Genomic DNA, 24,925 nt, shown 5'->3' on the forward strand with positions numbered 1-24,925 from the left:
CTTTGGGCTTGCCTCAAGAGAAAAAAACACATCGTATTAGAGTCAGATTGATGTTCTGTTGGATCCTGTGGATTAGTTTCCCTACAGGCTAGCTTAGATCAGAGTTTGAAACTAAGAACCATCTACCGCACCTGAAAGGTGGATGCTGTTTCCATCTATGTCAGTGGTAATTGTTCATGCTTATCAAGGTCAATTTTTGTTAGGCTTTCATTTTATGTTAAGCCTTTTAGAAATGTTGGTTCTGATACTCTCACAGCAGTTTTATGCCTATGTAACTCTGTTTAAACAGGTGTGTTTAAAATCAATGGCATAGAATGGAGTGCGGAAACAGGCCTATTTTGTATAGTCACGAAATGCGAGTATGTATAACACTCACTAACAAAATTTGAAGGTTCTCTTCCTCTCAGTTTTAAGCATGGGAAAGGTGATTTTCACTGCAATTCTACTGCATATCCGATTGCCAGGCATCTAATTGCAGTTTCTATACTGAAAACCAGTCATGATAAATGAATACTTTTATATGTATTAAAAAAGTAAAAAGGAGAAGGGGGAAATGTGACCTTATAGAGAAGATGGATGCCTGACCCCTGATCTCCTCTCCCTTCCCCCCTCCACCCCCAATTAATTCTTAACAATGTGGGGCTCCCAGCTATCTAAGGGCTGGTCCACACTAGCTCTTTAAATCGAATTTAGCAGCGTTAAATTGAATTAAGCGTGCACCCGTCCACACCAGGAAGCCATTTAATTCGACATAGAGGGCTCCTTAGTTCGACTTCGGTACTCCACCTCGACAAGGGGAGTAGCGCTAAATTCAACATGGCTATGTCGAATTAGGCTAGGTGTGGATGCTAATCGATCTTAGTAGCTCCGGGAGCTATCCCACAGTGCAACACTCTGTTGACGCACTGGACGCCAGTCGGAGCTTGGATGCTCTGACCAGCCACACAGGAAATGCCCCGGGAAAATTTGAATTCCTTTTCCTGTCTGGTCAGTTTGAATCCCATTTCCTGGTTGCTCATCGGGGCGAGCACAGCAGCACCGGCAACGATGCAGAGCTCTCCAGCAGAGGAGTCCAGGCAATCTCACACTACAAAGAGGTCCCCAGCATGGACTGACCGGGAAGTCTCAGATCTGATTGCTGTGTGGGGCGATGTGTCTGTGCTTTCGGAGCTGCGCTCCAGCAAACAGAATGCAAAGACCTTCGAGAAGGTCTCCAAAGCCATGAGAGACAGAGGATACAGCCGGGATACAACACAGTGCCGTGTGAAAGTCAAGGAGCTGAGACAAGGCTACCAGAAACTCAGAGCGGCAAACGGACGCTCCGGAGTCCAGCCCCAGACATGCCGCTTCTACGAGGCACTGCATGCCATTCTCGGTGGGTCTGCCACCACTGCCCCACCAGTGTCCGTGGACTCTGAGGATGGGATAGTGTTGACGGACTGTTCCTCGGAGATGTTCGCGGACGGGGAAGATGAGGAGGACGAGGCAGTCGACGGTGCTTTCCCCGACAGCCAGGATTTCTTCCTCACCCTCACTGAGATCCCCTACCAACCCTCCCCAGCCGTTACCACGGACCCTGAATCGGGAGAAGGATCAGTCCATAAGTGCTTTAAACAAGTTAACATTTATTTATTAAAAGCAGCTAAGACCAACGAGTTAACATTTTTTTAGTAACTAAACAGGGAGAGACATTAGGAGAACAGAAGGTCTACATACAGGGGGATGGAACTTTTATCTTCATAAGAGATCTCCAGGAAACTCTCCTGGAGGTAATCTGAAAGTCTATGCAGGAGGTTCCTTGGCAGAGCTAGTTTATCGTGTGCCCCGAGGTAGCACACTTTGCCTTGCCATGCTATAAGCTGGAACTCCGGGACCATTGCCCTCACGAGCATGGCAGAGTAGGCCCCTGGGTTGTGGTGGCTTTCTTCCAGCATGCGCGCTCTCTCTGCCCGTGAGACTCTCCTCAGGGTGATCTCTCTCGCACACTCCTGCATGAAATTAGAGTAATTGTGGTACTATTAGTAATGGGAGCGCTTAACTGTTCCTTTGCATAACAAGAAGCCTCACTTAACAGCCACGTGCTGCAGTCTACAGAGTGGCAGCATACAGGGATCTTTCCCAGTGAACAGCCACGAGGGGGTGCAACAGGGGCCGAGTTTATGCTTTCAGGATTGCCTGCATCAAGAGGACAGAGCTGTACATTCACTTCTATGAATCCATAAGTGTTTGGCTTACCATGCCTTGCTGCTACACGAATTCTTCTTTCCTGCAAAGGTTCTCTGATCTGCAGCCCAATACCCCAGGCAATGAAAGCGCATTCAGAGAACTCGAACTTTCCATTAGTGAGTGCACATGAGACAGGTGCTGTGCATACTCTTGTTCACAGACACCGAGTAGACTATGTTTCTTTGTTTAAAAAATGTATCATTGTAAGAAATTCACTACCTTTTTGACATCACACAGGTGCAACTGTATCACGACCTGATCCACCATGCCCCTCACAGATGATGGCGCAAACTAGAAGGTGTAAGAAAAAGACAAGGGATGAGATGTTTGCTGAACTTATGGGCTGCTCCAGAGCCGAGGCGGACCAGCAGAGCCAGTGGAGGGAGAACCTCACTCAGCAGCACCACTCACTCTGCGAACGGGAGGACAGGTGGCATCAGGAGGACCAGCAGGCGACTCAAATGCAGCTTGGACTAATGAGGGAGCAAACGGACACGCTCAGGCGCCTTGTCGATGTTCTGCAGGACCGCAGGCAGGAAGACAGAGCCCCCCTGCACTGTATCTGCAACCGCCTACCCCCGCCTCAAACTCCAATCCCCCCCTCATCAAAAATAACAAGAAGGAGGGTCACCAGGGGCCATGAAAACTGTCACTGCACCGCAGGACAGTGTTAAATTACCCAAAAGCTATCAGTCACTACATTTTGAAAAGTCCTTCCCTTACTGTGTTGTTGATTATTAAAAGTAGTTTTCTGTTACTTACTTTTTCCGTCATGGTTTTTTACACAACACTGTGTTAGATGTCTTGGGTGGATCGTTGAGTGGTTGAGGGGGTAGTGTAATGCATAGGACAGTCACCTTTAGCAGGTACAGAGACGGGGGCTGGATCAGCAGCATGTCACACACACAGTGCAGTCAGTAGGCGGTTAGCTGGTATGGGAGGTGGTTTGCAGGTTTTCTGTCGTTGGGGGTGGTACGTGCATTTGTAGCGGGGGAGGGGGGTTACAGATGTCATGCAACGGTCCCTGTAATGGACCGCAGAGCCACGCAGCAGAGGAATCTGTATCCGTCCTCCCCCGCAACAAGGCCACATAGCCCCCGCACACAGAGTCCAAAAAAGGAGGGATGGCAGGATCCGTTGAAACAACCAGTCCGGCACTGCTGACCGGTCTGGGAGCGGGAGCATGTCAAACCTCGACTTTAGAGGCAGTCTTTACATGACCACACACCCTACCCAGCACAGTGTGCGTCCCAGTTTCAACCCTTTAACGCAAAGTCATCAATAAAGACACCGTTGTAAAGCTACAGTGGAGCACGTACTTTAATTTTTAAATGTGTGTTAGAAGTTGGGGAAGCGGGGTGGACGGGGTATGTAACTGCAGAGGCTAGTCAACAGTAACTTGGTAAAGAAACAGGGGCAGGTTCAGCTTCTCTGTGAAGAAACTGAACAGTCACAGTTCACGCTGCTCGCTGCTCGCTGGTACTTGAAGACTTCCTTGTCGCTGTGCAAGGTGCCTGCATAATGCCCTGGCGTGACGAGCCAGGGCATTAGCGGGTAGGCTGGGTCCCCTAAGATCAGTATGGGCATCTGCACATCCCAAGCGTTATTTTGTGGTCCGGGAAGAAACTACCTTCCTGCAGGCGTCTAAGCAGACCAGAGTTCCTGAAAACACGCGCGTCATGAACTTTGCCTGGCCACCCGACGTTGATGTTGGTAAAACGTCCCCCATGGTCCACCACTGCTCGCAGCACCATTGAAAATTAGCCAAATTTCTCAGCAGCTGACTGCGGAAGAGGTGGACGATAAGTTGCGAGGAGCTGACAGCGGCCACAACTGCAGCGGGATCCATGCTCGCAGTGCTGTGGCGCCCGCGCTGTCACTGAGAAGAAAAGTGCACGAACAGATTGCCAGCTGGCGCTTTCAGGGAGGGATGCTGGGCGTGATTGACGGTTCAATGATGACAGTTACCCAAAACCACCCTCCACACAATTTCCCCCCCCCCCCCCCAGCATGCATTGATGGGAAATCCCAGCATTCCAATGGGCGGCGGGGAGTGCGGGAACTGTGGGATAGCTTCCCACAGTGCACCGCTTCCAAAGTCGACGCTTCACCCGTTACTGTGGACTCACACAGTCGAATTAGTGTATTTATTGTGGATACGCAACTTCGACTTCATTAGGTCGATTCCAGAAATTCGAATTAAGATGAATCGAAATAGTCTTGTAGTGTAGACGTACCCTAAATGATAAGTTTCTGTCAGAAATTTACTAATTAAATGAGGGGGGTACTTTTTGTTGTGCTATTATGGATCCTGCTGGGAAAAATAGGAACACCAGACAACCCAAGACTGAGTCTCCAAAGAAAGGTAAGGCTGAGGAACCCCAGCAGTCTCTCACACAGAACTCTGCAGCTATGAAGGACTTCAGCTACCAAATTTAATCTTTTATCTCAAGATATACCTGAACTCGCTAAAGATGTGGGAAAAATCAAAGCTTGTTTAACCTATTTAGATAACAAACTATGAAAAACTGCCATAGAATTGAAGAAGGTTAAAATGGAGAATGTTCCCTTCAGGCAAAGACTAACCAATCTTGAGAAGAAACAAGAAGATCTTGAAAATCATGCAGGAATAATTTGCAGTTACATGGGGTCCCTGAAGGGCCAAAAGGTAAAAAACAAACCACTGTAGCTTTCTCCACAACACATGCTTTGAGGTACTGGGATTGGATCCCAGTTTGCCTTCCCTGGAGATTAAAAGGGCTCGTTGAGTGGCAGGGGCCAGAAGGAGAGAGAACAATAATAACCCAGACCCATCATATTTAAATTGCTAAGATTTAATGACAAAGTTAAGCTGATATCTGCTGCTAGGCAAAAAGGAACTCTTAAGTATAAGGATTTTAAATTTTCTTTGTATCCAGATTTCTCTGTCAATTTAAGGAAGAAGAGAGCAGCATTTAATGCCAACAAATGAATTCTCAGGGGATCAGATATTAAATACAGCCTCAAATATCCTGTGATCTTCATAATGAAGCTGCCAGACTCTGTGAAATTCTTCAATACCCCATCAGATGCTTCGCAAGCACTACAGGAATTGAGACCAAATCTCACTAAGGGTAAAGGCATCATCCTCTCATAAAGGAAAAGAAAATGAAGAGTATAAGCCCTGAAGAAAAGTACTCATGTTTGGGAAAACCAGGTAACTCATGTACATATTTGATGTTTGATATTTTAATAGTTTTATAGGCTGTAATTAGTACTGTTAGACAAGCTATTTAGTATAGCTTGCTAATTAACAATTTCAGTATATTGATAAGCCAATATGCGTATATCTATCTATTCATAACTATATTACTCTTACCTGTTTATTTCTCCTTATATGGCTATATGTATGTCTAGATGTTTATTAGATATACATGATATATACATTAGTTGGTGTTGGTCCTGCTTTAAGCAGGGGGCTGGACTAGATGACCTCCTGAGGTCTCCCTCCAACCCTCATCTTCTATGATTCTGTGATGCTCATATTTTCATAACTACTTACTTGCATGTTATTTGTGACTACCTATATCTCTTTGTATGGATACTTGTGTAGTTTTATGCTTCTATCCATATGTAAATCTTATATATTTATAATATGTATGGTAATATATTCATATGTATTTCCACACACATCATCATTTATGTCACTTCATATTTACCTTTTTCATTAGTTATGGGTATAAATACTTATATACCATGTGAATATTAGCATTTATATACTATATATTATTTCTTATGCGTTCATATCTAAGAAGCAACAGGTTTCATTCATTTTATATACCTTGACAAATATAGGTATTTTGTTAAATACAGGTATATTTCTGGCAGATTCCTAATTAATTCATATTGTGCTTGTGGGGAGGGAAGGTGGGCGCAGGTGTATGCCATCTGGGATCTGAATGTGCCCATACTGGAAATCTGGGATATTAAGGGTAATTTAGGTAGTGTATGTTTTGTTTTGTTTTTCTTTCTTTTTGCATGGAGAGGCACTTTGAGGCACTGAAAATCAGATAGATATCATATAGCTGTTCTTCAGGAGACCCAAGTAAGGAATGAAGACGCCAGAAGAATTAAAAAACTGTGGAAGGGACATGAATATCACTCTTTCAACTCCAGAAGCAAGGGAATAGTGATATCAAAGCACAACAGAGTGTAACTTTTCAATTTATTCAATCATGTTTAGGCAGATACATAATAATGGAAGACATTTTCAACACTAAGATTAATTTTGGGGAGTGTATGTAATTCTAGTGGTGGGAATGCACCCTTTATTGCAGAAATAACTGACATTATTTCCAACAGAGCTGATGGTTTTAGGAGGAGAGAGTAACGCTGCTATAGGACAATGGTCTTTCTGTTCTGGAACCTGATAAAATTAAGACAATTTGACGATTTTTATGAATCCCTTTACACAGATCATGGTGAATTCAATTGGAATCCCTTTGACCCTAAATACAGTTTCGGTACCTCAAATAAATTATATGGATGAAGATCTCTCTTGACTAGAAGTTAAGCGGGCAATTGGCTCACTCAACTCTGGCAAAGTACCTCGGCGTGATGGCTTTCCAGCAGAATGGTGTAAGACATTTATCAATCAATCAATCAATGTTAGAAGTCTATAATAAAATGTTTACAAAAGAAATAGTGTCATGGGACATGAGGATGATGTTAATTAACCTCGTCTAAAATAGGATAAGAACATTCGTGGCAATTACCACCCAAACTCTCTGTTCAACACAGATTATAAAATCCTGACATGGGCCTTGCTTCATGATTAAACAACATTGTGCCATCATTCATTCATGTGGAGCCAGTGGATTTTATTTCTGGCAGATTAGCAGCTGATAATACTCAGACGATACCCCACTTAATCTGCTGGGTAGAAACAACTGATGCTCCAGTTACTATCCTATTGTTAGATATTTTAAAGACCTTTGATCGAGTGTAAGGAAAAGAAAAGAAAAAAAGGAGAATGGACTAAACAGCTCAATTTCCTCCAAAAGCTGGGCTAATATCTGGCACAGTATATACACATCATCCACTTCTCTGTTTTGTGTTTCTTTCAGAAAGAAATTCTAAATAGTTATCATTGGCCTCCGAAGTTATTGCATAAAGCTGGACTTGATGCACGTAGTAAATGGTGGACATGTGACAGCTCCAATGTAATTCTGTCTCAGATATCCTTTGAATGTCAAAGTATCCACATTCTGGAAGGAAGCATGTGGTGCTCTAACGTGATTGGGTAGAAGTTTCCCCTACATCAAGCCTTTGTGTTTTGGGCTTTCTAGAAGATCTACTCTGTTGGAGTAATGCCAGGAAAGGGATTGCTGCTGTGTTTATAGTGGCCAAAAGAGCCATTTTACAAAAATGGAAATCTGTTATTACCCCAACATTCTTTGATTGGCTAACTGAGATAAGCAACACAACCCTCATGGAAAAATACTGACAACCTGTAGAGGTGCACGATCCAGTTGTGAAGACAGATGGTCTTTCATAAGAGCATTACAAACTGACTCCAGGTAGATTGGGCTTCTGGTGCATCTATTTTTGGGGGTGGGAGTAGTTGTTACAGAACTATTTATCTTATAATGCTCAAGAGTATTTCTCCATTAATATTTCATACTAAGTTATTGTTAAGTCTGTATTCTGGCTGTGTTTTCTTTGTCATTGTATTTGACTATGTCTGTACAGATATGTTAAAATGTCTGAAAAATAAAATGAAAAAGGTCTTTTCAAGTTTGAAGTAGGGGTGACTGGATTTGAGGTATGACAACTAAATAAAGAACAGCTTTCTTTCAGGGCTGAAGAGAAACAACAGCAGAAACAGCAGCTCTTTAATGTCTGCCATTTCCTCTCTTCATCTGCAAAACGAAAAAAATCCTTTTGACAGCTGAAGAAATACTTGGTATCTATTATAAATTGAAAGGCCCTTTTGAGGGTTAAAATTTGAGGTAAGCATTTAAAAACATGGGATGCCAACAAAGTTTCCAAAGGACTTTGCTGGTGGGGTCAGAAAAGTCTATAGGCCTCTCAGTAGGACATGCTTCTTAGTTGATAACGAGCCAATGGTATATAAAGTTTGGTCATCCACTTCATTATATTAAGAATGAGGATTGTGTAAATCAATTATGGTGGCTCTGTTTTTATTGTTACTACACAGAGTAAGGTCAGTAGTTTAGCTGTGAGCCCATTGCGTTCAGCATATTCCTAGGCCCTGGCCCAAGATGCTTTATGGTAGTATAGCTGTCTTAAAGTGGCAGCTCAGGCTTCTCCCTGTCACCGGGAATCCTCAGATAACACAGAACCAGAGTAGCCAGCTCTATTCCTTCACTCTCTCCACCCTTCGTGTAGGAGACGAGATAAAATAGGGAGGAGCTCTGGGTGGAGTGCATGTTGATGTCAGATCCTTAGCCAGTGCAGCATAATTTAGAGAGCCCTGAAGGTGCTCCAAATTATGCCAAAGGCTATTTTAGCCTCCATGATTAGTGGAGTGTAAAGTGTAAGGTCTGATGTCTTTTTCTACAGTAAGCAGCAGCTGCCACATTAGGACAGCAGCAGCCAAGAGCTAAGAAACAGAGAGTCACATCCTCACAGTCCATCTAAATTACATCAGAACAATGTAATATTGTGCTATTAAGAAGGCTCTTCTCTCCTAATAGTACCCACCATCACCAGATAAGGTCTGTTTCTTTAAGAACTTTAAAGAAAACTTTGTTTGATATCATTCTGTCTGACAAGAAATCACTTACCAACAGTTGTGATTGTAAAATCTATACTTCTATTGCTTTGCCTTTATGGTTCCCAATTCTCTATTGTTTATCTGTATGGTCCCTGTCTGATTCTTTCTTTGTTTCTGTCTGTTGCATAACTAATTTTGCAAGACTTAAATCAGCTAAAGTGGTGGGTTCTGATTGGGTAAAGAATTGTTTCGTAATGGGCTACGATTGGTGAAAAATATGGTTTTGCAGTACTTTGGTTTAAAATGACTGGGTTAGGTACAGCTAAGCAGAATGGAAGTTTAACTATATAAATTAGGGACCAAAAGGAAGTTTTTTGGAACCTAACTCCAGGACACAGCCCAAGATCAGAGCTGCCAGACCTCAACACCCTGCCAACCATACCGTGCAGAAGCTGGAGCCCTGGATGACCTGATCTTGACTGGCGACCAGGAAAAGTTCATGTGCCTTAATGAGTGGTGATTATTGCATGCTTAGTGTGTGTATTCTGTTTTGGTTACTGTTAATAAAGGGAGGTTAAGGATATTACTTTGTAAGGCTCTTTCACTGCTAAAAGGCCCAGCAAATCCACAGAAAATTATGCCCTGAGCCCGAGGAACTGGATAAGGGTTGGGCTGCCTAAATTAACTGGGTTATACCTTGAGCCCATGGAAGGGTAACGGTGGGGTGCCTAGAGTGTCCTAGTAACAAAAGATGGGATTGAACAACTTTCCACCCTTCCTTCAGCTATGCTGAATATTAATTCATTTTAGTTCCTTTTATTTGAAGACCACAGTGCAAAATCATATTAATGAAATATGTGTGATAGTAGAGGAGAAAGAACAGCAGAGAAATTGGTTATTTAGGTATACAGAACTTTTCACAAGCCTTACGATACCTACAACTTCTAGCAATCAAAGAAATTCGCTCTATTTATAACTAGAAATTAAAGAATTGAAATAGCACAATACTCTAGGTATTGTGGTTACTGTGATCTGAATAAAACACTGGATATTTTAATTAACAACTTGCCTCACACTAAACATTCCAGGTATGCTTAGGTGCTGAGTGGGTACACTAATGTTACATTGATCATAACAGTGAAAGGGTTAAAAAAGCCACAGCTTGTCAATTTCTTTTTAATAATTTCCTTTTTTTAAAAGTTTCCTTTTTGGCACTCTTAGAAGCATGCTGATGTAATTTTTCCCTTCCTGTTTGGCAGGCTGCTTTCTCCCATCTCCCCCTAATTTCTAGTGCAAGTGAATTTAACATCATTTAAAGAAGCAGAACATTCTTGATTGTATGCCAACCTTATTGATAATGTTAACAAAGCTTTTGTAGAACCTCATAAGGATCACACATATTGTCTATGTATAACCAACAAAGAGGCAATGGCCATTTATGATTTTTTTAAATCATAAAAATATTAAGGATTAACAATTTATAATATACATATGTCAAATGGTTAAATTTCAAATGTTTTCATAAACATTTGTAAAATCAATCAATTATTGCCATTGACTCTAAATGAAGTGTATGTGGGATTGCTTTTACATGTGGTGGCCTTACTAGGTTTGCAGCACTGCAGTGAATATCATTACAGAAACAATTTTCCTATCAACTTCATGAGTTACAGATTTCTTCTCACTGAAGCTCAGTAATCCTGATTGCTGTAACTGTCTGAAGAAACTAATGTAGAGTAATCAACAAAATTCCTATTGAAGCAATTTGTTTTGAATGAATGACTTCACAGAAAGATCATTGGGTCTTGTGTCGATTGAAGGAGCTTATCTCTCTTGCACGAACCTCAGCTCAATTAGAAATTGTTTTCCCATTAACCACTTAGAATTTGTTCTTGAAAGGCTTTGCCTACAGTCAAATCTAACTTAGATTTTTTTTCAAAGTGATGCTACCCAAGGACATAGGGGACATATTGGTCTTACTTATAGGGGCAAGTCCTTAGATAACTCTATTCTCTTAGGTGGCTTCTTATTTCCACTTAGGGTGACCAGATGTTCCGATTGTATAGGGACACTCCCAATTTTTGGGTCTTTTTCTCTCATAGGCACCTATTATCCCCCCACCTCCTGTCCCGATTTTTGACACTTGCTATCTGGTCAGCCTATTTCCACTTGTGGGTTGTGCTCTCAGTACTGCTGAGATTCTGGAGCCTTTTGGGAAACAGTGCTGTTTGGAGTCATATGAGTGTCCACTTGAGGCTCCAAACATTCACAGTTGAACTTATAAACAGCTGTACCACTCCAGCTGCCTGAATTCCTGTTCACCTGTGTGAGGTGGCTTATTTCCATCACAGTAATATTGTAAACCTTTCCCAATATTCTGTAGTTATGAGGGCTAAGGACTCCACCTCAGAGTTATGCAAGGGAGCAGCCTGGATGTCCCCAGTACATTAAATTTCACAAAAAACACTACCAATTGGGTTTGTTGGTATCCTGGGATTCCTGTTTTTCTCATAAAGTCCTACAAGTGGCACACTAAGAGCTTCTGTACAAAGGAAACTCTGAAAAGCTCATCCAAATTAACCAAAGGCGTGAATTTAAACTGCATTACTTAAACTGCATTAAACCCCTGTGTGAACACTTATTCATCATTAAAGTGGCCTTAATGATGAATGAGAGTGTCTACACAGGGGTTTAATGCAGTTTAAGTAAAGTATTTTAAATTCACACCCTTGGTTAATTTGGATTAATTTTTCTGAGTGTCCCTGTGTAGACAAGTCCTTGGTAAATCTATCTCTAAGGGATACTGTCCTAGCTTTCTACCTAATTGAGAGTAAAAGAAAAGAGTGATGCATAATAAGGGGAAATTATTCACTGGTAGTTTTCCTGTTCAAAAAGGATTTTAAAAAAATCTGGATTAGTTTTTTTTTGATGCACAACCCTGTTCCTAACCCTTATTGAGCAGGTTAGCAACGCACACAGTATTGTGCAGTGAAACATTCCTATATTTCTATTTCACATTCTGTCTTTCCATTCTGTACCCCTTAAATATGAAAGCATAGAACAGATGCCTTATGAATTATGTATATTGCATAACAGAAGCCAATTGCCACATGTGTATTTTGATTTTGAATAATTCATGACTAATCTGCTACAACTGCAGTGGGACTGATCCACCTGGCATTGTAAAAGACATTTAGATGAACAGAGTTAATTTTGCTTTGTCCTTTGAGATATTTTAAGCATACAGTACACTGAAATTACACTGGCTTCAGTGACCAGCTGGGAAAATAGAAAACAGCAGGATATTTTAGTAAAAACTGTAGGGAGTTCTCATTGTAGCCACCAAATCCACAGAATTTCTGTGGAGCTTTTCCCCAAATCTCCATGTTGTTGGAAGATATTATTCACATTTTATGTTTCTGTCATATTAGCCACTGGACCTCTTCCATGTAACTGGAATACAACCTTTTGCAAACCTGACCTACATCATGTGACTGTGTCTAGGAAATAAAGATCAGCCTTGTTACCAGTATCCCTGTGTGTCACACTCTTATTAAAATGGTGTCAAAACAGAACTTAACCTTTAGTAAAAATGAAGCCACCTAAATCTAGAAGGAAATCTGGTTGAGAATTACAAGCAAGGGTTGCAGCTACATGTGTCATGCCCAAAAGCACTGGAGATCTACAATGCATTCCAGTGGGAGCATGAAGAAAATCACAAATTGGAAGACAAAGTCATTGAAAAACCTCAAGAACAGTTTGATCCAAACAACAATGCCTTTTGGGAAAGTCATATTTTCTTTACAAGAAGCCAGCTACCAGGTGATACCACCCATAATTGTTGTAAACTGGCATAATAAATCATGCAAATCTGAACAGTTATCAGGACTAATTAGAAACTAACTCATTAGGTATAACTGATAACTAGGTAAAACAAGGCTACTGCCCATGAAAATGATGCCTCTCAAATAAAGTGTTAGCAAGAAATTAAAGAACAGAAGTGCATGCAATGAAAGTGCATAGCAAAGCATGAAGACAGAATATAATGGTAAACAAATGGCAGACACTAGCCTGTAAATTTATAACAAGTCAAGTACAATACAAAGCACACATCCAGCACAAGGGGTGGAGTGTCATAGCCACAATAAAAACATCTATTTTCAGAAGTGTGCACACACTGCAAAGAAATACTGGATCAAAATACATTCATGGATTTAGAGTATACAGTTAGTTTCAAAATAGATTTTAAAAGGCTGTATGTCAAAAAACTTGAACAGAATAAAGAAAACAAGAATGCCAACTGCTTATATCCATTGCAAGTGACACACCATATAAAAATTCCAATCAGAGGTTGACCAGTAACTAGAGCTTGGTGTTTGTTTGTTGTTCCGCAGGGAATACCGAGAGTTAAAAAAAGATTCCCCTCAAAATTCTGGAAGAAATAGTTGAGTCAAAATATTTTGTTCCAGTTTTGACTTGAAAGTTTCATATAAAATAATCTAAACAAAAACCAATTTCAAAATGGAAAAATCAAAGTATTCAGTTCTGAAGATGTTGAAACTGTTTCAACACTCTCAATTTTTCATTTGAAATGAACTATCAGAAATCAGTGTTTCCATAAAGTGTTGCACTTTCCAATTGGTACTTTTCAATGGAAAAACATGTCAAATTTCTGACCATCCCTATTGGCAACTTGCCAAGATATCAACTATACCATCTTCACCAAGGTGATACTTCATAATCATCTCTGCCGCTCAGTCCTATAAGAGGAATAATAGACATCCAAATAAAACAAAGGACACCGGATCTTTGTTTCATGAAGACTGAGAATGACAGTAGTAGTAATCTTGTGGTAGCAGAAAGACAGGGCAGCAGGTGGCATATCTACCTTAGCATTTGAACAGGCCACTGTAGGAGAAACTGTTTTGAGAACAGAGGTGTGATCAGAAAAATCACTGAAGTTCAAATATCCTATACACTGACCTCCTAGGAGCCCGAGAGAAAACTTAGCTTCTGGAGAAAACAATACAATCCACCGAAGATTTATGGTAAGATCCTAAATCTTAACCACTTATCGATTCTTTATGATGCGATTTTTATTGTCCATATCTGCTAAAGTTTTGGGTAGATGCCAGAGAAATCAAAATAAAATAAATACAGATAAATGATTCAAAGCTGTTATTTACAGAGATGAAACAGAAACCAAATCAATAATTTTACATGTACAACAAATATGAAAATGCCATACCCAACAATCAGGTAATATATACTGTGTTTGAGAGACGAACAGCTTGGTACACAAAAAGTCTTGATCACAAAAGTACACTAAAAAATCCTAATGAGAAAAACAAATATTTAACTAAATCATTAAACAGCATTTGTCATTCCTGTTACTTCTTGGCAGCTAGTTATAATCTTTTTCAGTTATTCAAACACTAAGGATTTTTTGACAATTTTTTTACAACCAAAAATTATGTCTCTATTCAATCAGAAGGGTGCAGTGTTCTTGCAATACTTTTTACTGAATCATTTTAGAGTACATAAATTATCTAAATTTGTTAAAATAATAACTGTGCTAAAAGGCTACTTTTACTTCCTCCTATCTATATTAAATGTATAGCTGTGAACTGGGGCTCCTCCAATTTTTTTTTTTAAAGAGAAGTTGAGGTTCTCCGTCATATTAGGAATAAAAGTCAAATCATCAGAGATTATAGTTGAGACCAAGGTCAGATCTTAAGTTTCCCTATGAAATGATTTCTGGGGTTGCAGTTGGAGGCTGTCTTCAACACCTAACAATTAAAGGGGTTGCCTAAGTGCCCTTTCATATAATCATTTACTGAACCTGAAATTTTTGCTTTACCTGTGATGAAAATACACTTTCATCACCTTATTTACAATAAGCTTTTCATGCTATTTTAATTTCTTGGTTCATAAGGTTACATAATGTAGTTGGATTGTATTTGTATCTAGGGAAATCATATTTTTCACTTTCTAGGTAACCACCAGTATCCTTAAACTGACATCAAAACAGTACCATAGAACTGCTGAACCCAAATTCTCAAGCTCCCCTTTGCCTATAAACAAGATATAACCCCCTCCACACACACACACACAATACAGAATGAAAATCATTTGTAGGAATCACCATCTATATTGGCTTCCCTTATAGCTCAAACTGCTTCCCTTGATCAGTCCCCTACTTTCTGGGAAAATTTTCTCACATGCATTCACAAGGACTCAAAGTAACATCAGTACTTTCCTTCCTCAATGGTATCTCAGTTCCAGAGCATTTCACTGCAATGGGTCAGGCACAGACCCAGCAGTGGGAGCATCAGCACCTACATCCTCAGCAGCACATAGATCTTGAGCCTGCCCCACCCCCACCTCCTAAGGCAGTCCTGCGTTTGTACAGAAAAGAGCTAGCTACACAAGAAAGGGAATTTGACTCTTGGGAAGACAGTATGGTGTGCAAAGCTTAGGGTCTCAGGGAAACAGAAACAATACCATGTGACTTATGTTAACATCTAAAGCACATAAGCACAGATACTTGCAGTAGGGTTGCCAATTTTGGTGGGACATATTCCTGGAGGTTTCATCACATGACACAATCTTTAATTCCTGGAGACTCTGGGACAATCCTGGAGGGTTGGCAACTCTTACTTGCAGTGAACTGTATGCAATCAATTCAATCAAAAATATATGTAGAGAAATCAACGAGATATTTGAATAACAAATACATTACGGAAATTGTAGTCTTTTTGCAGACAGTCAGCTCTAGTGATATCCCCTTAAAGTGAAAAATAACGAGCAATTTCTCTAAAACAGATAGAATTGCCTGTTTTTAAAATCAGAGGGAATCTGTTCATTTCTTCAAGAGTATATTTTACATCAAATAACTATGCAAGCACTTACCAATTTGGTCTGTAGAATGGATCCTAGAGTGGGCTTTTGCCCTTATTTAGAAATGTATTTATGTTTTACTGTCTCCTTGATGGATGTGTTGGATTTCCAAATTTGAATACCTAGGGAAAATTCTACTTTTAGATGATCAATCCTCAGAATGATTGGTTTCAAGATTTGTGTGAAAACATAACCAAGCTAAAAATAAATATTTTCCCACCCATTCCCCCAAAAGGAGTATTCAGAAAGTAAACTGATGCTTCTAAGTAATGATAGATGAAATAATTCAAATGTAGCTCCTGGAAAGAACTGGTGTACACTTTCCACAGTGCCAATGTCAAAGTTATCTCCATCAACTCATCACCTAAGGAAAGGAATTTCTCACACCAGGCAGAATGAGAGCAAGAGCTGAGAAAATAAGGTCAGGAAATGCTTTTTGACAAACCATCTGAAATATTCACCACTCCCCCAAGTAGCAGAATCAGAGATGCATCCAGATGACGAATAGTATTACAGATGTTAAAAGGTAGATGACGTTGCTTGTTCTCTAGGTTACTTTTTAAGATTTTTGAACCATGCAACATAGCTTCTGTATACATTACTCAACATCCAGGACTGCAAACACTATTTTAACAAATCAAAAACAGCAATATTCCCTCAGTATGTATATGACAGTTTGAGTTTTAGCAATTTACCACAGTAACGAGAAGGATGTAAATAAGGAAGCCATATAAGGACCAATAGAGGCATATGATAATTGGTTTTAAGGAAAACTTACTTAAACATACTTTGAGGTAATAAATGTATTTATGATTCTCCCATTAGGTAGAATGTGACAACATGAGTCTCTTTCTGCCCTCTCTCCTCCTCTATGAATTGTGAAGCAATATCCCAATTCAACGCTGTGGCTACAGGGCTAATGCAATCCTGGGCATTTAGAGTAGGAGCAGAGAGGTTATTTTACCCCTGTTTGGCACTGGTACAACTGTTGCTGGAACACTGTGTTCTGTTCTGGTACCCACAATTCAAGAATGATCTTGATATCTTGGAGAGGGTTCAGAGAAGAATCACGAGAATGACTAAAAGATTAGAAAACATGCTTTTTAGTGATAGACTCACGAAGCTTACTCTATTTAGCTTAACAAAGAGAATGTTAAGGAGTGACAGGACTACAGTATGTAAGTACCTACATGGGGAACAAACTTTTGATGATTGGCTCTTCGTTGTAGCAGACAATGGTATAACACAATCCAGTAGCTGGAAGTTGAAGCTAGACAGATTCAGACTGGATACAAGGTATATATTTTTTTTAACAGTGATGGTAATTAATGACTGGAACAGTTTATCAATGGTTGTGGTGGATTCTTCATCACTGGGAATTATTTTGGGGAAGTTCTATGGCACATGTAATATAGGAAGTCATATGAAGTCCCTTCTAGACTTGGAATTATGAATCTGTGAACCCTCAAATATCTCATACAGTTCAGAATGCATTAATGCCAAGTAAATTAATTGCATTTGGTATTCTTGAAAGTACCCACTTATGTGCTTTAATACTAATAGGAATCTCTAAAGAGTTACTCGTATCCATTTCCCAAAAGAATGGATTTTTGTAATTAAAGAAACAAAAACAGATATAGCAAAATAAACAATAATTAAAGAGTCCCAATTGTACAGCACATGCTTTTCCTTTTAAGTTTGCTGAAGTTTAGCACAACTCACTTTATAAAGCTTAGGCTAACCAGAGTTGAATAAATACAGTAGATGCTATAGCCTGCTACAGCAAGAGCATTGGCAGCAAGCCAAATGTAATCATTCCTGTGGAAGCCAAACTGAGCTACCCCGGCAGTGGGTGCATTGGAGAAGAGAAGTCTCCTTTCTTATAGAACTATCTTTTTCAAAGTTAGAGATAGGTCAGTTTTTAGTATCCAGGCCTATTTAAATTAAAAACCAGGCCTGACATTTAAGTGGTGTGTAGGGCAGGGATGGGGGAATCACATGTGGCGCCACTAATCATCAAGGGGAGGGTTTGTTCATGGAATACATTGTTTGGAATACATTTTAATTTCTTCTAATTTTTTATGAAACCAAACATTGTGGACAGATCAAAGTTCTACACTGGCTTACATGCCATCACATTGTAAAAGAAAGGAACTGTCTCCTACCCAGATGAGCAGCACTGCCACAGGAATGTAACATTAGCCAACACTGGGGAATATGCAATATGGTGTAGCAGATGTTGTGATAAGAAGAGGGGGAAGAGGTGCAATTAGTAATTTTAACATGAAAACACATATGGGGTCCTTGGAAGAAAGGAAGACAACTATGGGAATGGTTGGAGAGAAAAAGGAAAGGGAAGGGAGATGCCAAGTGTGTGACAGAGTTAGAAAGGTCTGGGAAAAGAGACAATGAACTTGGAACCTTTGGAGCACAAAGGAACTGGAGAGGCTTGAGGAAGAGAAACCGGTTTCTGGAAGTTCTAGAAAAGGTATAGCAGACCTGAGAACATTTTAGAAATATCATGGGGGACTGAGGACAGTTACTTTAAGACTCCTGGTCCTGCCATTCCTTATAGTCAAATGACTGCCCCTGTACCACTCTTCACCACAGCTAGCGTCTGGATGGTACTTATTAAGTGATTGACTCAACTGTGAACTGCAAAGTTCTTCCTGACTGCATTTCACAGGAGGTCAGAAAGTTCCCTTTTCAAGGATGTACCCAACCTCAAAGCAATCTAAGACTCAGATGTTCAAATTAAATGGAATTATTATGAATGGGGGGGGAATCAAAACCATATAGAATAGCTAGTCTAAGATTCTGCAAGCGGTCATCTAGATTGATACCATTCATGTAGTTACAGGACAAACAATCTCACATATCTAGACCACATGGCCTTTCTTCCTTCTGACCACTTTCACGGGCAGTATGACTGAGACATAGCCTCTCATTTCAGGTGTCTTGCATCATTTCTGCTGCCCTCTCCCCTTATCTTAGATGACTCACAGCACTTTCAGGGGTTTTCTTTATGGCTTATTATCATACTCCCCAAGAAGTGAGTGTCCCCCAGTGTTTCATGAGAGGGATATATTAGTATCTCACTCTCTCTCATGTCTTTCCCATACCAGCTTCTGTATTGGATGAACAACTTAGATTCCTGTTTTTCAATAAATCTTTCAAAACAAACATTTCTTATGAATACATAGTCACACAATAGTTCCATCTCAGTCCACCTCATACATAACTATGCAAATAAACACTCACTCCGTCCCCTTCAATGAAATTATGCATGTTATTCTTACTTACCACCCAGGCTTTTACTTGTTAATACTTATGGCTTGGAGGTGATGACATAAAGGTTATTTGCTTATATGTAAACTTCAAGAGATAAAAGAATTCTATGAAATCTACCCTTAATTCTACTCTATATCCAGTATTAATTACTGACAAGAGTAAAGACTATTGAAAGTATGTCTGATGAGAGAATTACAGTTCCATTTCACAGCAACTTCATGGAATGAAAATTATGGTTCTGTTCTGGTTTTGAAGAAACAACATATTTTCACAAAAGTGTTCCAACCAGATCTAATTTTAAGTTTTTACAACAGTATAATGTGATATGTCTGCTTAAGTGTCTGTATCATGTCTAGCACTCTTAAGTATTTACTGAATTAATAAATAATTAACATTGGTGCCCTTCCCTAGATGGAGGCTAATGAGTTAAGAGCAGAGAGCTATCTATAACATGATCCCAAAAGTCACTTGGCTACTATGATGAATATTAGGATTTGCAATCAAATCCCCTTTCTAAAATATATTAGAACCACTGACTGCAAAGGATAACTAAAGATAATTCACCTATATCAGCAAATAAAAAGCTCTAAGGCTTTTTAAAATTCTGCCTATGGCAACAAAACTAAAAAGTTATATTTTAAGCATATATTTGGGAATGACTGCAAATGTAGAATGAGTAAATGAATTTTCACATGGTTCATCCGATTAGAAAATAAGGACATACCAGGTGACCAATATGTCCAATGGGAAACTAACCAACACAGCTCACATTTCAGATATTGAATACTCTCAAGTGGCTGCTCACATATGATTTACAAGTGAAGAATTAGTTACTAAAAATATCTGGAGCCTACCACCTTTACTCATCTTGAGTAGTACTTTGGCAGAGAAGTAGGCCCATTGATTTAATTAGTGTGGAACAAGGCACATTTAGCAAAATATGTAGACTAAAGTTGTCTAATTAGACCTACTACAAATATTTTCATCAGAAGAATACATCCAAAGCATTTGCCAAAGTGCAGTCTGCAGGTCAAATACATTTCAAAGACTTGTGTAAAGTAGCACATGACTGTTTATCTTGAATATGGAAGTGTGGTCTGTGATAATTCCAGGTTGAAGCATATAAATTCTCTACTTTGACCAAGGCAGAAAGCTGCTTGCATGATGGAGGACTGCATTGTGGGACCACAGCTGTGTGAATAACTGATTTTTCAGTTCGTTGGCAGTTCTGGAAAAATGTTTTGGGTTAACTCCCCTGAAGTTTGGGGGGAGGGAGGGATTTTTTTTGGCAAAAGTTGAAGAATCAGAAAGAAATTTCAGGCCACAGGGAATGTTTCATTTTTCGTCAAATGTTTCATCTTTAACCAACCATTTTTTCAAATGAAAGCATATGAAGTGTTGGATTCACAAAACTAAGGAGATAGTGCCCTCCTCCCCTCCTCAAACACTACAGCCTAATGGTTAGGATACTGACCTGGGATGTGAGAGACCTTTGTTTAAATACCTACCTCAGCAGTAAGGACTTGAAGTCTGAGTATCCTCACCACAGGTTATTGACTATTCTGGAGTGGGTCACTCCATCTCTCCTTTTGAAGCTGTTCCACTTGTTATAAAATAATTGAATATTTACTTGCAGAGGAATGGGAACCTTAGTGTTCTCCTTCCAAGGTGATAATGCCCCAAACCACTAAGCTGTAGAGTCACTCATTCTCTGGCCCACTGAATATTTAAATTTTATAAAAATTAGAAGAGTTTCCCAACAGGAGAGACGGAGACCTGTACAACCACATATACTTAGCAGTGTTGATTCCTTCCTTCTGAATTCCATAAAAAAGTTATTTGTACCATAGGTTATGAGCAGCCTGCTGGTTAGGACACTCAGTGTGGTTATGGGAGACCTTGGGTCAACTCCTTCCTCTAGAGCAGTGAGTTAAACCTGGTCTCCCACCTAACTGCTGCGGTATAAAGGGGCCAGTACCTACACCTCAGTTTTGAAAGTAGCACTACATCCCCTTGCAAATCTAGCCCCCAAAAACTGTTTTATTCTGGAAATGTCAAACGAACCATTTCAACAATTCTGATTCACCTTCTTCCCACCACTCCAGCTAATACAATTTGCCAGAATTGACACAAATTTGGGAAATGTTTTGGTGAAGAAAGTTTTGTCCAGCTCTATCAAACATGTGCTTTCTGTAGGCCACTCCAAATTCCAGTTCTGCTCTCACTGAAGTAATTGGCAAATATTCCATGACTTCTTCAGTGGTACAGAATCAGGGCCTCATACATTTTAAAGATGAAGTGGCTGCATTCAGTTCTATTTTATGCAAATAAATATGGCCATCAAGTCCCTGGCAAATTTCCAAGGTGGCACTCAGCTGGGAAAACAGTGGCAACTTTATTGTCTAAATTGTATAGGTCTTGACATGGTTTTGTAGATTGACAGAGGCTTTTCTTTTGGTTCAGATCCAAAAAATCATCAGGTGTTTTATTAAGATTAATCATTTGTTTTCCCCACAGAAAATTTTGGCAGTGTTGAGCCCTTCCTTCTGAATGCCATGCAGAAATGATTAGTACCACAGATTATGAAAAATGACAGTCCTGTAGACGGATGGAGATTAGTCTGTTTTCAAACCCCAGCTTTTTTCCTCTGGTCTGTACAACTTCCAGCTGCTTCAAGGGTTGAATGATAAAGTACATGATCTTTCTCAGTTATTTTCAATGTGTATGTATGGTACATTGTTTATGATGCTTTCATGATATTTAGATGGTCATAAACTATCAAAACTTCACTATGAAAATAATTCATGACAGAACAAAGCTTTTAGATGATACTCAATTATAAATTAGATAAAAGTGGTAAGGCTTATATTGACCTAGACTTCTTGCAATCATGTTTGGCATCGACTTTATTTTCAATTTTTATTCTCTTAGTAAAAGGTTAGAGCAAGAATAGATTTTCCTTCAGTTTTGCGAATGCCAAGGCAGAGTCAGGAAGAAAATAGTTTTAATGTGACTGTGTTATGATAGTGTGATATGGCCATTTCGTATCAAATCATTAAAAAAAGGACATTTTATTGTCAATTTAGTGGCATGGAGTTAAACCAAAAATATGGCAGGCTGCCTATTACTTTGAATTATTTTAATATGATTCAGCATTATATGGATTCTTCAGAAAAGGAATCTACTCACTGGGGATTTAAAAAAAATTTTTTTTTGTCTTTTATGGAAAAAGTCTAGGAAGAGGCAAATGTCAAAGAGAGCTTAGTAGAAATGTCAAATTCTTGACAATATGGACTTCTACATATGGACTATAGGCAATCAAAACCCAGTGGCCAATCAAAAAGTACCATGCATAGCCCTCATTAAAGTATAGTAGGGGGATTACTTTTTGTTCACAATAAATTACACTTCAGTGGAAATTGATTTATGTTTTGCTGACAAAGTATGGTCTCAATGTGAAGCTCTTTGATATGATCTCTAGAGAGTCTAGGCTGAATTGAGCTGTTTCCATTTTCATACAAAATTTTCTGATAAGGCTCATGTACCTTTTTTTTAAAAATGTGGACTGATTATATATGTGCACTTTTATTATTTGCTAGCAAAATTCTGTCTTCACCAGTATGTTTTGATTATTGTTTATATAATTAAAATAGTTTGTTATTAAGGCGCTTTATAATAAAGCAAAATTTAAAAAGACAACTAAATTAAACTGGATGGACTAGGTTTTTATAAATGAGAAAATTAATCCTCTTTAACACAAATTAAAGTAATTGAATATTTTTTCCTCTTGTTTGAGAATATTTGATAAGTAGTTCCTCTACTCCTAATAAATTGGTGTGGGATGCATGGCCTAAAGTTAAACACATAAAAAAAATCCTACCTTGTGAAACAAAATTACCAGACTAGGCAAGGAGATTATCTAGTTTTAAAAGGTAGTTGTTTTGTTCAGGGGCGGCTCTAGGCATTTTGCCGCCCCAAGCCTGCCTGCTGCCCTTGCGGCGACCGACAGAGCGCCCCCAGTGGCTTGCTGCCCCAAGCACGTGCTTGGCGTGCTGGGGCCTGGAGCCGCCCCTGGTTTTGTTATGCTTCATATACGAATAAGATGCCTAGATCTGTGGTACAATTCTCCGGGAGGATAAGTCTCTGTAAATGAAGTTTTTCCAAAGGAACCTCAGGCAAATTGAAGGGAAGGGAAGATTTCCTCAGGAGTTGCTTCAAACTATCAGAATGTAAAGATTTAGTTCCACACACTTGTTAGTATTCCATTCTGTCTGATGCCCTCTAGTTCAGAACCACTGAACAAGCACAGCATATAGGTACAGTACTTAATTGTTCTTCCTGGAACTCTGTGGAGTGTCGTAATTAAAAAATCTTTTTTGAAAAAGTCTTTACTTTTCAAAGATAACAATTAACTTTTGTGTTCTGTTTCAGCTACCATGATGGTCAAAAACTACTTTAGTCCTTTTGATCGACTGCTTCTTTCCCCCCGCCCCTTGCCCATATAGTTCTTATCCAGAGCAGTGAAGTATAACACAACCATTCACATGGCAGCAGTATATTTTAGCCTAGAAAGAAGATGCCTCAGACACAGTTAATAGGGCTCTGGAGACACTCATCAGGCTAATTACCTGAGGAGCAGAATGTATTTTCTCTTTGATTTCAAAGTAAAAGAAACTCTGCCTACCTTTTTCTTTATAAAAAAGACAGTGATCCCACGCTCAGGGGACAAAATGCGGTAGGGTTGAACTGGAAGAACACTGCTATTGAACAACTGAAACGTAATCAAATACTCCTTCAATATGGCAAAATGTCTGAAAGTTTTTAATATATTTTATTATACACTGGACAAAGGTATATATAATCTGGCTAAGTGTATCAAATCCCTTTCTACTTGTTAATCCACAGAATAAAAGCCTACTACTTCTACTAACACACTGAGTCACTTCTTTAGCTCACCTAGTAGCAGCCTATGCTTTTGTGATGAAGGTTTCAGATTCAGCCTCCGTTGATGACCTAGAGCGGCCTTTAGATATGCATTACATTGCCAGCTATACACTGAATGAAACTATGTAATTTTGTGTTCTTATTACTATTACCTTGACTTCCACTTCTCTCCTATGCTCTTTCAATTAACTTTTATGCCCCAATCACATATCATCTTTATTTAGATTATAAATGCTTTCTTGCAGGGACTGTCCCTTCTTTATGTATATTTCTTATCACAATTGGATTCTTATTCCAATTGGGGTTACAGGTATCAGGATACATTATTACAGTAAGTGTTATTCATTGGTACCTGAAGTGCAGGAAGCATGGGGAATCTTTTAGGCTGTTTTTTGGAGGCAAGGAAAGTGGTTTCTGCAGGTGATTTCCGCAGTGATTTTTTAGGTGAGTTAGAGCATAACCATTCTTTCATTTCTGCTGCATAAGGTTATATGTAAGAGATAAGGGAAGGCACAAAATGCTACTCCAGTGCTCTCCATTGAAAGAATATTCAGTTTTTTCACACCTAGTAATGCGTTCACTGAACTGGAGGGTTTCAGTTCTGGAGTTAGTTGTGATATAATTCTCTGTATGAAACACTTGACTTACAAAGCAGACTATTTACCATGAGAGGGTAGGGAAAAAAATCTTGAGGCTTTGACTGCAATAAATAATGTTTGTCTTGGTGTACTAAAGTTGCTTCAAATTCACTTGTGCCTTTCTAAGTGGGAAAACCTCCGATTGAAAAATGACATAATTGGCATACCAGCAAATTAAGTGCACTAATAGAATCTGGCTAGTGATGGC

The sequence above is a fragment of the Mauremys mutica genome, chromosome 5, assembly GCF_020497125.1.
Source record: "Mauremys mutica isolate MM-2020 ecotype Southern chromosome 5, ASM2049712v1, whole genome shotgun sequence".
Lineage (NCBI taxonomy): Eukaryota > Metazoa > Chordata > Testudines > Geoemydidae > Mauremys > Mauremys mutica.